A 14,086-nucleotide genomic window follows, 5' to 3' on the forward strand; every position below is an offset into this window, starting at 1 on the left:
ACAGTCATATGTATATGTATGCATGACTGTATGTGCATACATGTGTGTCCATCCATATCTCCCTGCCTTTTATATCAGTGAGCTCCTTTTTGATTTTTTGATTCTGTGGATTAAACGCTGTGTGTTCACAAAAGGGACCAAGTCCCAGGTGTTTCAGACACCAAAGTGCCCTCTCACTCTTATTTGCGTACGCAGATGTTTAAGCTTCCATCTTCTCTATACACACTGCAGTTCTGTAAAATCCCCCAAGCCTCACTCCAAACCATGCAAGCTAACATTTCACCCAAGAGTGTGTATGAGCATGCTGTTTTTTCTGTGACAGACGTGCACATTTGACTCCTCTCTTTTGCATTGTGCAGATTGTCTATGAAGTATATAAATATGTATGTGTGTGTGGTGGCCAGTGAAGGTTATGAATGAGCTACAGCTGCATGGCCCACTGCTCAGCATGGAGAGCTGATGAATGAAGTGAAAATTATTGCAAATAAACGGCTGGGTGATGCAGCAAAATGTATGTGCCTGGCCTCCATATCTCCCCATCTTATGATATATTTCTCACACATCTGGTTTTACAAAGACGCACACCCTGTTGATGCAATGGACACAAATATTTAAAACACCAAAAGGTCATTATGGGTGTTCGTGCACTTAGCAGGCTCTCCCACGAGATTATGAATTGACACTAATTGTGCACAATTTAAAATGGAACACGCTTTGCATAAGACGAGAACAGATATGCGAGCAATAAAGGGGGAGTGGTGATAGCGACAGATGGACAGAGATGGGGAGGTAGAAGAGAGAGAGCAACAGGGCTGGTGATGGATAGACAGACAGAGAGAGAGAGAGGAAGAAGGGCAGCGATAAGGACAAAGACATCAGTCACGTTTGGGGGGGGGGGGGGGTTCCCTCCTCCCCTTTGCGAGTGGACCTTGATCCAAGCCACACAGACTCTACTGTGTCATGGTGTGTGTGGCCCTGTGTCTGTGTGGGCCTGCAAGTGGTGACTGGACAAATCATGACTCAGCAGAAATAGAGCCACATAGAGTAGAATGGAGCACAGCTTCATTGTTGAAGCAGGTTTCTTTGGCCTCACATTAGCCCCTATTCAGAACACAAAAGAGTCTTTTCACAGAACATCTCAGAGCAGGACTTGTCTTCCTCTAAAGTATCACCTCTACCAGCTACTTATATGAAACTGAAAAACATGAAAATGAAAAACATGAAAATGTGTTGGAATTTGAATACACGTTTGTCACTGCAGTTTACAGAACCTTGAAAAAGAGCCTTTGTAACTTAAGCTGAACAGCAGCCGTAAGTGCAGTTACGACACATTGTATTATAATGTCTGCTAACATAAGCCACCAAAAGCTACTGGTTATACCAGACCATATAAGGTTATAGCGACAAATCCCTAAGTGTATGGCATTGGCGATTTTAGACCCTTTTTTGCGGGGGGGGGCTAATTTCATCTCAGCCCCCCTAAAAATTATAATAATAAAAAAATTAAAATCAATTTTAGTGCTTCAAGTTAGAGTTTGCGAACTTGTCGGTTAGTGACAGAGGACAGACAATTATAGGTTCAAAGGGCTTGAAACAGGTTGAATATCCTGTGTCGCTGTCGCCAATGCTATGCACCTGTAACCCCGTCAAGGAAAGGGTTAACAGAAATGTAGTTTTGGCCAATCAGAGGTGGTTGTGCCAGACTCCCGTCTTTGGCTGAGTCTCTATGTGATCTGTCAGAGGGAGAGCAGGAGTGCGGTTGTGAAGTTTAACGTTGGTAGTCCCCAGAGAAGAAGTTGGTCATTTCATGGTGCAGATTAGAACCAAAATTTAAACGTAAGCAACTAAAACTGCTGAATGTTAGAACATTGTCTGAAATTGGTCGTTACTACTGTGACTTATAAAGTGTCAGGTTTAGTTCCATCGTAGTGTTAATAGTGTCAAAAAACAGTAGCTGACGTTCAGTAGCTATCTCAGAGATTATCAGATAATGAAATTACTGATTTAGCCATGGGGGGGGTTTTGCATGCACTATATCCGTGTCACATTCTCATTAGGGGCTGAGCCCCCCTAAAGGTCTGATCCTAGAATGGCCCCTGGTGTATGAAAATGAGCAATTATGCATTTTTAGCTTATGAACTCAACTTTTTTTCAAAGAAAGAATGTGTTATATATTTTAAAAAAGTTGCATAGTCTCGCTTTACAACATCTTTTAAACAACATAGTTTTGCACTTGTCCGTCAGTTCTTGTTTGGTTGCAATCTTGTCCAAATCTTGTGTTTGTTGATAATGAAACTTAAATGAAACCACTAATCTCTTAAGAACTTTATCAGCTATCCAAAATATTTCAAGCATGGCTCCGCAAGGAAACAGGCGTCTAGCAGCCGATTCCTAGCAGCAAATAGAGCCTCAGTTCACCTGTGTAGTTAAGGGTAGGTGGACTTCCTGTTGAGCAGTTAAGTGGTCAGATGGTGTGGGAAATGTGGGGCAAGTAGTTCAGCAGAGGTGGCCTTTAACAAATTTGACCTCTTTGCATGTTATTTAACGTTCTACGCACACACATTCAAACATGTACTGTATGTGTGTGCAATTCGAATGCATGTGCTTCCTGCAAGTGTGTGTGTGTGTGTGTGTGTGTGTGTGTGTGTGTGTGTGTGTGTGTGTGTGTGTGTGTGTGTGTGTGTGTGTGTGTGTGTGTGTGTGTGTGTGTGTGTGTGTGTGTGTGTGCGTGCGTGCGTGCGTGCGTGCGTGCGTGCGTGTGTGTGTGTCAAACACTTGCACTTGCAGTTCCTGTTTGGGGAGGTCCGCTGGTTCTGGCAAACAGTGTCTGGTCTTATCTCTTGTGTTTTATGTTCCTAGCGAGCCAGGGGCACAAGCAGCCCTTTGTGGCCAAGAGGTGGCTGGTCTCGCTCCAGACCGACCCATGCAGCTGTTCACCACTGTTGGACATATCCGTGTGTGTGTGTGTGTGTGTGTGTGTGTGTGTGTGTGTGTGTGTGTGTGTGAGAGAGAGAGAGAGAGAGAGAGAGAGAGAGAGAGAGAGAGAGAGAGAGAGAGAGAGAGAGAGAGAGTGAGAGAGAGAGAGAGAGAGAGAGAGAGAATGTGTGTATGTGGATACATGTGTATCTGTGTATGTCTGTACTTGCAAGTTTGTCTGAATGTGATGATGTGTGTGTCTGTATTATGTGTGTATGTTTGCTTGTATGCATTTATGTATCTACAGTATGTATATCTATCTATCAGTCTACAATGCCTTTTTTTATTTGATTTTTGGAGATGTTCACCTCTTAAAGGCTACCGTCACATTGTGCGTCTTTTCCTCTGAGTGACTGTGAGTGGTCAGACTGCAGGACGGGGACAGGCAGACCTTAACACATGGAGGAGCTGAGTAGGAGTGTATTCGTTAGGCCTTCATGTCCGATCTCTCCCTCTCCTCCACCTGAACACTGGTGACACCACCGTTCACTGCTCGGTAAAACAAAGTGTATTGTGCGTGTGACCCATTAAGAACTCCTTAAAGGAGCCATCGGCAAGGACAGCACAAAGCCACGTGCTGTGTTGGCAGTTGAGTGTGGAGAGGGCAAGAATGTGGCCTCCAGACTCAGCTTCTGGTTATTCAGTGTGTTAGAGAGAGAGAGAGAGAGAGAGAGAGAGAGAGAGAGAGGGGAACACGAGGCATGCCTTGGGTATTAATGATATTTTGAGACTGAAAAATGTAGTTTCAGAGCATTCTTCAGATGTCATTACCCACACGTCTGCTATAATTTCTTTAGAATTCAGCAGGCATTTGATCTAATTCCAATTTCTAAAAAAAATTAATTAAAATAAATTTATTGTAAAATAGAGATTATTCGGGCTCAGCTGTAAATTGTTTTGATAAAGCCGGACATCCGGTATGTGAGATACGCTCCAGATGTCCCTCCTCTTCCGCTGTCTCCGCAATTTATTTTGCAAGGGCACCGTCACAGCATCCAGGGCTTGGCGCCGTCCACGACGGTTGTGATTGGTTTAAAGTAGGGCTGTCAAACGATTAATTTTTTCTTAATCGCGATTAATCACTGAAGTTCTATAGTTAATCGCGATTAATCACATGTTTTATCACATGATTAAAATTCTATTATTTTGCATTTCAGAACAGTTTTTAAGTACATATTAACGATGGAAAGCAATTCTTACCAGTGTATTTTGATTGGGAATCAAATGAATGCAAAGAAAATGACTTTATGAACTTGACTTTATGATTTGTATATTATTGTTTATTAGTTATTTACTGTAAACAAAAGAAGAAAAAAAAACAATTCAGAACATGCCAACCGTAGTACGTCTTTAATACCCGAGTCTTCTACGATGCTGACAGGTCTGCAGTTAGTTGCCACCCATTTTGCAAGAGCTGTAGTCATTTTTTTGGATTTGGTTTCGTCCACAGGTCGGCAAGTAGCACTCTCCAAAATAGTGCTTTGCCTGAGCCCGCTAGCATCAATCTGAGTCACGTTAACTGTACTACTATGCTTAGCTCGTAGGTGGTAGCTTGACGTGCTTCGGTGATATTTTAATTCGGCTTTACACAATGTGCATATGGCTTTCGACCCGTCCGGGAGTTTTGGAAAATAAAAAGCGCCATTCAGAATTGCTGCTGTTTTTCTCCATCATGAATGCAGCAGCAGGATGTGTTACGAGGAAGTATGGCAGCTTGATGATAAGTAAAGGTGCAGCAAAGGGTCAAAGTAGTAGCCTAGCTAGAGTCTAGTGATTTTAGAACAGCTAAGGGGCGTTGTTAGGCACGACGCGAAGCCGAGTGAAGTGTAAAATAAATTAATAAATGGCGGCATGCAATTAATGCGATTAAAAAAAAAAAAAAATGAACGCGTTATGCTCGGCCCTTAATCGCATCGCGATTAACGCGTTAATGCTGACAGCCCTAGTTTAAAGAAATGCTAACATGCCAGAGCGTTTGACCCTATCCCAGAATAGATACGCTATGGCAATGCCAGACTAAAGCAAGATTACAATGGACATCATTCTGGGTGACCAACAACAGAAATGTCCACCGGACACGATATATACCAAGGTCCGCCATTGTTGTGAATATTTCACATCACAACCCTGTGTCCTACTGTTTGTTCAGAAACCTATTTCTTCAACATATTTCGTAATTTAAATCTTTATCATAAATCAATGCTATAGCCCCCCTTTACGTCTGTCTGTGGGTTTTGCAAATATTTAAACAGTGACGAGGCAATTTTGTCTGAGGTATATAGCTCAATAAAAAATAAAAAAATATTTTCCTGAAAAACAACGGTTTTGGACATACAAGGTTTTCACCGACAGCGATATTATGCAACATAAGTATTTATTTCCGATGCAGTAGCAGTGTAACACTGAATTTACATCCGGCTGTGTCGCGTTCCAGCTGTGCTACATGGCTCATGGCATCACAGTTTCAATGGAAATGATTCTGAAGTGTAAAGTTTGGGTAACACTTTACTTGAAGGTATCTACATAAGAGTGACATGACTCTGTCATGACACAGTCACACATGAACCCTAACCCTAACTTGTCATGACAAAAACCAAATGACACTTACTAAAAGAGGCATAATGTCATTGTTTATGACTTGTTTATAATGTTTATGACACGTTCATGACACTGTCATGTCACTCTTATGTAGATACCTTCAAGTAAAGTGTAACCCAATGTTTGTTCTTCAGCAGCGACATTAGTCATCTATTTTAGCATTGTTTCACCAAAAATGTTCGTGTTTTGCTAGCATAACTATACATTTGCAGCTCATGTAGACGTGGTAACAGATGCTTTTTGGCTGTACCTTTTTTGGCATCTTCTCATCATCATCATGATTGTTATGGAGCCAGATCTGTTCTGCATTGCTTTTGTCAACCCTGGCGGTTGTTCTGTGAACTGTCCCTTTAACCCCGGAAACAGGAAGTGCTTCACTTCCTCTCCAGATCTGGCCTGAGACTGCCACATGTTACAGCTGGCTACAATATAATGCCATCCTCTCATTCAGAGATTATACATGGCATCATCTGTAATTTACATTGTGTTAAGCTAGTCATGCCTTGTCTAAGTTAGCTAGCATGGTTGACTTTATTCTTTGTTATTTAGTACATACTGACATATAGCAAATGGTCTTGCTTTGTATTTACAGTTACCTTTATACTGAGCCCATAACATGGCTTATTAGTCCTCAATTTATGTGGTGGTGCAAAATGTCATATAGCTCTTCAGCTTTGTGTGATATTGCACAGTGATGCAACATTTTTAAATATATTTGTATATATTTTTATATCCTTGTTCTTTGTTCACAGTTTTACACTTAAACCTAATCAAGTGCCAACATCTACACATTGGTATGTTCCTTGGAGCTTGGTTAGGAGTGCTTAGCTGTCTGTAGTAGCTGAGTATACGTTCATGGGAACAACACTTGAGCAGCAACGTCTACTGTACACAGCCTGCATAGCGAAGGCTGCACGTTGGCAAAGCAGCAGCTTCAGCGTTCCATCTGCGTCTACACAAGATGCGTTCAGGTACAGTATTGAAGGTAGATCAACCGCGTTTTGGCAGAGTTAAGAGCCCAGCACACAATCACTGAAAATGACAGCTGTAGCACAGAAAATGTAATGAAATAGGCTTAAAGCATCAAGTAAGCTTTAAGCATTTACACACACATATAGTGCATGTGAAGCGCATACCGTTACACGGCCAAGGCATACAGCTGGATTGTTTAAAATGGAAGCATATCTGGTCCGTCAGACACGAAAAACACAGATAAAACACCTCCTGTGTAGACTCATCATAAAACTCAGACTCTGGGTGTGGAGTGTGGAGGTCAGGTGACGTGGTTGAGCTTGACTTTGACGTTGGGTTGCATTCACATACCATCTCATCTCATGCTTCTTGTCAATGCTGAATTTTTATTTAACCATGACATCCCATCCCAAACCTTCAACTGCTCGTAGGTGACTAAACGTAACCATTGATAATCAAACTTTAAATGAAATGCAGTTTTTCATAACTGACTGATTTCTTTATGAAGTTAGAACGTCTAGAACTGCTTTAGGAAAATATTGTGATACCGTATCACAGTCATCCTAAAGCCTGATTTATGCTTGACGCACGGCCAAAGTGACGTCACACCCTCAGACACGCCCATTCGCGGGGGGGTCCCGTGCGGTGGGGTCCCGTGTGGTGGGTTTTCGTCTGTCCATACGAATCCGACATTTTCTAGCTGCATGGACGTGGGTGGCGGGAGAAAATGGAGTGGAGTTTTCAATACACTGGCCCCTACAGTTTGGGAGAATATCAGTTTGCCGTCATGATTCCGCGTCAGCTCATGTCTAGGCCACTATCCGTGCAGACAGCATTACTGGGGCTTAAGTGATGAAGTTAATGGCTGTCCCTCACTTTCCGCTTTCTTTGTGTTTACATTCCAAAATCCGTTCGCTTCGAGGAACAGCAACCGGAACCTCCGAGCATGCAAGCTAACGTTACATGCTAAAAATAGCAAGTTTAAAAGAAAATGTGGATGTTGCAACAAGGCAGTCCTGCTTAGTTCTTTCAGTGAATGATTGTAAAGATTTACAAAGAATATGTTTACGGCATTTACTATCTAACTGGGATTGGTGGGGATTTACTATGGACGACACACACAATCCACTGGTAAGAGCAAATAACATTTAACCATGTCTCCAGCTAATTTAAATAGCCCACGTTTCTTTTGCGGCGTGCAAATGTTCCACCAAAACAGGTTCCTTCCAGAGACCATTTTGCTGCGTTTGGAGCTTAGCGCCGCCCAAGACGATTGTGATCGGTTTAAAGAAATACAAACAAGCCCTGACCGATTTTTCTCCTATCCAGGAGTGTTTGTGTGGAGGGGCCAGACCTTACTCCGCAGCGCTGTTAAGATAGGTCTGTCAATGCGAGACTAAGACACAGGTAACAGAATTAATTTGTTCTTGCTTTTCAAGGCTGTGCATTATTGAATATAAATGTAATAAACCCAAGTCTAGTTCGGTATCCAGTGTATGGATTTTGGATTTGTTGCACCTCCTAATTAGAAAACAGTTTGACTTGAGTGGAATGAATTACTTGAACGCTCAGTTGAGGCATTTGAAGTTTCACTCTATAAACTGTAGCATGCAGTAGGTGTTTATTGAGCCTGGGGCATGTCCAAAAGCTGGTTCCCTGTAAAAGACATTCTACTTTAACAAAGAAGACGAAACAATGGGAGAACGAGACTTTCGTGTTTCGTGTGAGACTTTGGCTTGGCGTCCTCTACCGTTTTGTTTACTCCCGTTACTCACCTGTTGCCAAAACCATGACAGCCTGGGGCGGACTGACGAAGCAGGCTTTAAACAACAACAAAAAAATGGTTTCAGTTGAGACTTCAGAAGGTGAGACCAGTAGCCAAACAGAAGATTCACAAGATCAAGACACTCTTTGCTTCTTCTAGCTGCCCCCATGTCCCCCAGCCTCAGGGAGAGACTCAACCAGAGTAACATTTGTTTTACTTGAAAAACCTATTTGAGATTCTTTGACTAGTAAAAACATGCTGCTTCCACTGCAGCTGCCGCCATCCATCTTGTTCCCTCACATTTGAAATGCATCGTCTGAGTCGACCTTCCACCTCTGCAGCCGTGTCACTTCCTCTCTCCAGCAGCGTCCCACTCTGGGGGGGGGGACAGACGTCACAAAGGTTAGCAGGTTGAGCTGTCAGCACAGGTTTCACATCTTAAGTGGGACATGTGAGGGATTGGGGTGGGACACCCAGAGACTGCAGGACTCTGTGTGGGGTCACAGCAGATCTGATTTATTACTATTATCACTGTGAACTCCATGTACTTTTACTCCATCACTTTTTCATTACTCCTTCGCTCCTTCGGCGTTCTCCCTATCTGTCTTCACGTGAGAGTAGTTGCTCTGTGTACCAGCAGGCCTCCACCGACCGCTCACCTTCCGTTCGTGTTAGTATGCAGAGCTCAATAGTACAACTATTTCCAGAGTGACTTCCTCATCCGCCATTATCAGTATAAAGAGCATAACATTGGTCCATTTTAAGCTAAAGTTGTCTTTTTGTCATTGTGTCGAGCAAAAGTACAAAACGTGCATTTAAAGAAGAAGGCATACTTTATTTTTATTACTGTACAATCAATACACACAGGCCTGAAATACACACACATGCCCAGGACCTATACAAACACAAATGGAGAGATTGGGGGGGAGGGTGCCCATGGACAGGCGCCCCAAACAGTTGGGGGTTCAGTTATTATTTTAATAAAAAGCAAACACAAATTGAAGCAATGTAGATTATGTCTCTGTTTTTTTGGGATTCTCACATGAACTGTATCCATTCTGCTATTGAATTTAACTCATTTGGCCACTGAACCCAACAGCACGATTTCTGCTGGAAAACGGTGGATGGCTTCCTTCGTGTTGGGAGTGAGTTACAGCCGTAAGCCATGGAGTTTAAAGGGATATTTCCCCGCTGGAAAGATGACTATATATCTTTAAATTGGGTCACTTATGTAGTAATAGAAATTGGTGCCTTCTAGGCCGAGAAAAGCCAGAAAATGTGTTTTTGGCTCATGTGGATGAAAAACACCAAATCCCAGAATGCACCTGCTTTGCTTCACTACGAGGCCGCCCTCATGCCACGCCTACCGCTTACAGAGAGGCAGTCAACTGAGTCAAGTCTATTGTGTTTTATTGTCATTTCAACCACATACACGAAACGTTTCACCGTGGCTCAAGTGGTGTTACACATTTAAAATATATAAAAACAACATTATATAAAAACAACATTCGAAACAGCCTACATTTAGTGCACACACATTATAGGCTCCGTAAAGTTCAGCTAACGCATTGCATTAGTGCTTGGTGTAAACACCGAGTATAAACACAGCCATGAATTCGCGTGGAATGTAGCTAGAATGGTCGGCATTTAACAGTCACAAACTCCACCAGCGGTGAGCAGTTAGTTGGATACAAGCACCCCATTTCTGCACCAGTCCGTGTTAACAAAGCCCATCTCCACGAGTTTTATCCGGCGACACAGCAGCATCTCTATCTCCTCAGAAGGCTAGCAGGCCTGGTAGCTGGATAGTCCGGTACACTGTTGTTCAGCCATGTTTCCACAAAAACAAAAACACAGCAGTCTCTGAACTCGTGTTGGGAGTTTCGTTGAAGTTGGATGTAGTCCAGTTTGTGGATGGCACAGGTGGCCGGCTAGCGTTAGCTTTCCACCTAGCTGGAACTCCTGCCCTCGTCCCGCTTTTCCGCACACCGCTTTGGATGCCCCTTTACCCGGCTAGCGGCATCGAGCGACACCGCAGGCTGAGGTTCTAGTCTCCGTAGCAGGCGAAGCTCGCGGAGTGTGTCGAGTATTTCATCTGTAATAAAGGGTCCTGCATATTCTCCGATCTGTACCAATGTATCCTGGTGGTACACATGTGCGGTAGTTTGAATGCACATAATTGTTGTAAAAGTTTTCTGCTGAAAAGACAGAGCCTGTTTAGCGAAGCTTCAAGATGGCTGACACTCGGCTCCACTCGGCTAGCATCGGCCAGTGACAGTCCCACCCCCTATGGGCGGGTTGAAAACATGCGGAACTAGCTGGCTATAGTTCATAGACTCTGTGCAAAAATGCCTCCGATGACGCTAAATGACGATTTTTGCGTCAACAGAGGCTTTTTTCCAGACACACAATACAGAGAAGTCTCGTCTCAGGGGGACATGAGGGAGGGAAGCACGGTTGTTCGAAAATACTACCAGGTTTCTACTGATACAAAGCTTAATGCTAAATCGGTGAAGTATCCCTTTAAGTATCTCAGGGTCTTGTTCACGAGTGAGGGTAAAACAGAGCCTAAAATGGCCAGATGGTTGGTGCGCCGTCAGCAGTGATGCAGACATACTGGACAGTGGTAAAAGAGGTATTCAGATCCTTTTACTAAAAATACTAATATCACACTGTAAAGTGTACAAAGTACTATATTTCTCTCTGAAATGTAGTGAAGTATAAAGTAGCATGAAAAGTACAAGTACCTCAAATGTGTAACCCCCCCCCCCCTCCTTATCTCTCTCACACACAACTCCTACCCATGCCCTTGCTCTTTGAGGGAAATCCTTGTAATTTAATGTTTGTCTCATCGTTTGTTTTGTCACATCTGTCTCTGTTAAATCACCTGTGTTTTGTCTGGCTTAAACAAAAAACAAGTTAAAAAAAAGACTGCTTACATTTAAGATCGTGCCAGGGTTCCTGGCAGCTGTATTTGCTGTGTGTTTTCTCATTTTACTGCAGGGTTCACCGGTTTTGGGTGGGGGCGTGTCAAAAAGTTGTGTTGAAATAGATATAACTTGTTTCTTCTTTTTTATCAGTTCCTCACACACAACTTAATGCTTTATTGGAGCCAACAGTTTCCTAGTTTAAGTGTGAAGTAAAAAAAAGAACAAATACATCTCTGTCTCTTTTCTCTCAGAACAAATGACAGTAACCTGCTAAAACAGGACAGGAATTTGTGGCTTTGTCCTATTAAGTGCTTGCAGCTCTTTTCCCTCCGTCTCCTTTCTCCTGTTGTCTCTCCTCTCTTTTCTTCTCGGTTATCTATTATTTCTCCTTTATCTTGCCTCTATCAGCGATGATCTGAAACATCTCTGTCAACATTGTGGGATTGTGTGCTTTCGTGCATTTATAAATCGGTGTGTGTGCTGACCTGTGCGAAGGAACATCTGCCCGGTCATGCTAGCGAGGGACAAACAAGACAGACCTCAAATAAAGTGCTTCACAAAAGGGGAATGGGGAGGACACTGCGGTCTGCCAATCAACTGATTTGATTTACTTTGCCAGTTAACCTGGGGTTGAAAAGATAGGTGAACCTCCTTGAACAAACGCAGAGGAGACCAAAGAGTCGACTGGAAGTTACTCGCACTCTTTGCTTGGGTGGCGACACGGCGGGCTGTTTGCTCAGGCTTTTGACCGACTCGCAAATCAAAGTGTGTGTCAGAATGGAGAGATTAGGGAGCCAGAATAGCTCTGGGATTCTACCTGCGCCCTTGTCTCTTTGTTGTCACCCACCTGGATGAACTGTTAACATCGCGTAACACGCGCACACACACAAACGGACGTACACACAACAGAGAAACGTTCTAATACCCTTACAAAATGCAGCTGTTTATCTTCTACTGCAGAACTGAAGATGCCAAGCAAAGGCTGTTTGAAGCACTAATGAGTGTGGCCAATGGTGGAAGAAGTATTCAGATCCGTTACTTAAGTGAAAGTACTAATATCACATTGTAAAAAATACTCTTTTGGAAAAACCTGAAATTGCATTGCAAATGTTACTCAAAGGTGCTCTAAGCGATTTTGGGTGACGTCAGTTCTTGTTGACGTTCGAAGTATTGTCAAACAAAACGAAGGCTAGCTCGCCCCTCCCTCCTCCTCATCCCGTCCCCTCCCCTTCCCTTCCGTGCTTCCTGAAAACAGTCATGAGCGCGCATTGTGGAAGTAGCCTACGTGCTAGCGCTGCTGCGGTGATGGCTCAACCAACTCCTTCTTGTCGGTTATTGGCTGTTTGTTATGTTTGGTGGTGCAGGTTGGCGCAGTTTGTCTTTGTTGCCGTTTGTGGACCCTGGGCTGTCTACAGAGACCGCATTTTTTTTTTTTTATCAGTTCTGTCAATCAACTAAGAATTTAATTGGCTAATCATTTAGGCCTATACATTGTTGGGTAGTTTAATTTATAATAAAACATCGTATTTTATAAACTACTTGTGTTTTGTGTGCAAAAATCTTAATTTGTAGAGTAAACTAGTAACTAAAGCTGTCAGATTAGGATGAGTGTACATGTTATGTTTTATATATATATATATATATATATATATCTTTTTTCCATTTACTTATTGTTTAGATGTTTTACTTTCAGCTGTTTCTTCTGTTCTTCATATGTTCTACAAAACAAAAGAGCATAGTATATCCTGAGTAACATGTAGGTGGTTGTTCGCGTTCACTGTGTGCCAATTAACATGCTGGAGAAAAGTACAAATACCTCAAATCTGTACTTAAGCACAGTACACGAGTAAATGTACTTAGTTACATTCCAGCACCGAGTGTAGCATTGTTCCTAGTGGGGGGATTCCCCCTTCTCTCGAAGCACTGGGCTGCTCTCAGTGAGGCCCGTCCCAGCAGCTGCTGTCATCTCAGGACACGACACAGACCTTAAAGCTGGTCGTACAGTACACTGTCAGCACACTCATGCATGGAGCTAAAGAGATAAAGAGCGAGGACAATACGCAAAAACGGTGACAGAGTTTGAAAGAGAAAGGGGGAAGTAACATTATTTGCCGTTCATCAACTGTAATACATATTACCAGACGCGTCTGACTGGTTTAGATAGAGTTACAGCAAAAAGCATACAGTCGAGTCAGGTTCTACTGAAATTAAACTTCCTGGTGTGGTTGTCTTTCATTTGTTTATCAGGAAGCGGGTAACTGATGTGCTCTGCCAGGAGCTCAGGTTTCAAAGACAAGGCTGGATAATGGAAGACGTTTTAAAAAGCCACCTCAGACAATGCAGGATCTTAAGTCCTGGATGTCTTGCTCATCATTCATCTGATCCCATTTCCTGACTTCTAAAGATCGAGGGATCTAATTCAAACCGTGTTGCTTTTCAGCTGCTTTGTATTGCCACTGTATTCACTCTGTTGGAAAAAAAAAAAAAGAAAGGAAATATGTGTTTTGACAACTTCACATCTCACTGGCTTTCGGGCTACATCTTCCCCGCCTCCCGTGCTCCATCACTGCTTCACTCGTCTCCCACTCCTTTGTGTTCCCTCTTGGTGAATTGACCCTTGTCTTACTGTTAAATAAGGAACTCAGCAGAGAGGGGTGGGGCATTACCTTTCGGAAGTGAAGCTAGCTCTCTGACCCGCCGTGGTGAAAGGCCCTTAGGCTTCGCTGCATCGCTCTCATAAGATGATCTCTATGGGGGAAAGCAGGAGATTACACCTGATAGGAAGGAGACTTAGCATTAAGTCAATTGGCTCCTTTGTGGAATAATCCGCTCTCCTCATCCAAGT

The 14,086-nt window shown here is 43.0% G+C and overlaps 1 long non-coding RNA gene across 1 annotated transcript in view; it reads left to right on the top strand.

Moving 5' to 3' along the window:
• LOC116053014 overlaps positions 1-14,086 on the top strand; it is a 135,754-nt gene that overhangs the window by 113,915 nt on the left and 7,753 nt on the right. The gene's annotated exons all lie outside the window — the stretch shown is intronic.

The sequence above is a fragment of the Sander lucioperca genome, chromosome 7 (assembly GCF_008315115.2).
Source record: "Sander lucioperca isolate FBNREF2018 chromosome 7, SLUC_FBN_1.2, whole genome shotgun sequence".
In the NCBI taxonomy this organism is placed as follows: Eukaryota; Metazoa; Chordata; class Actinopteri; order Perciformes; family Percidae; genus Sander; species Sander lucioperca.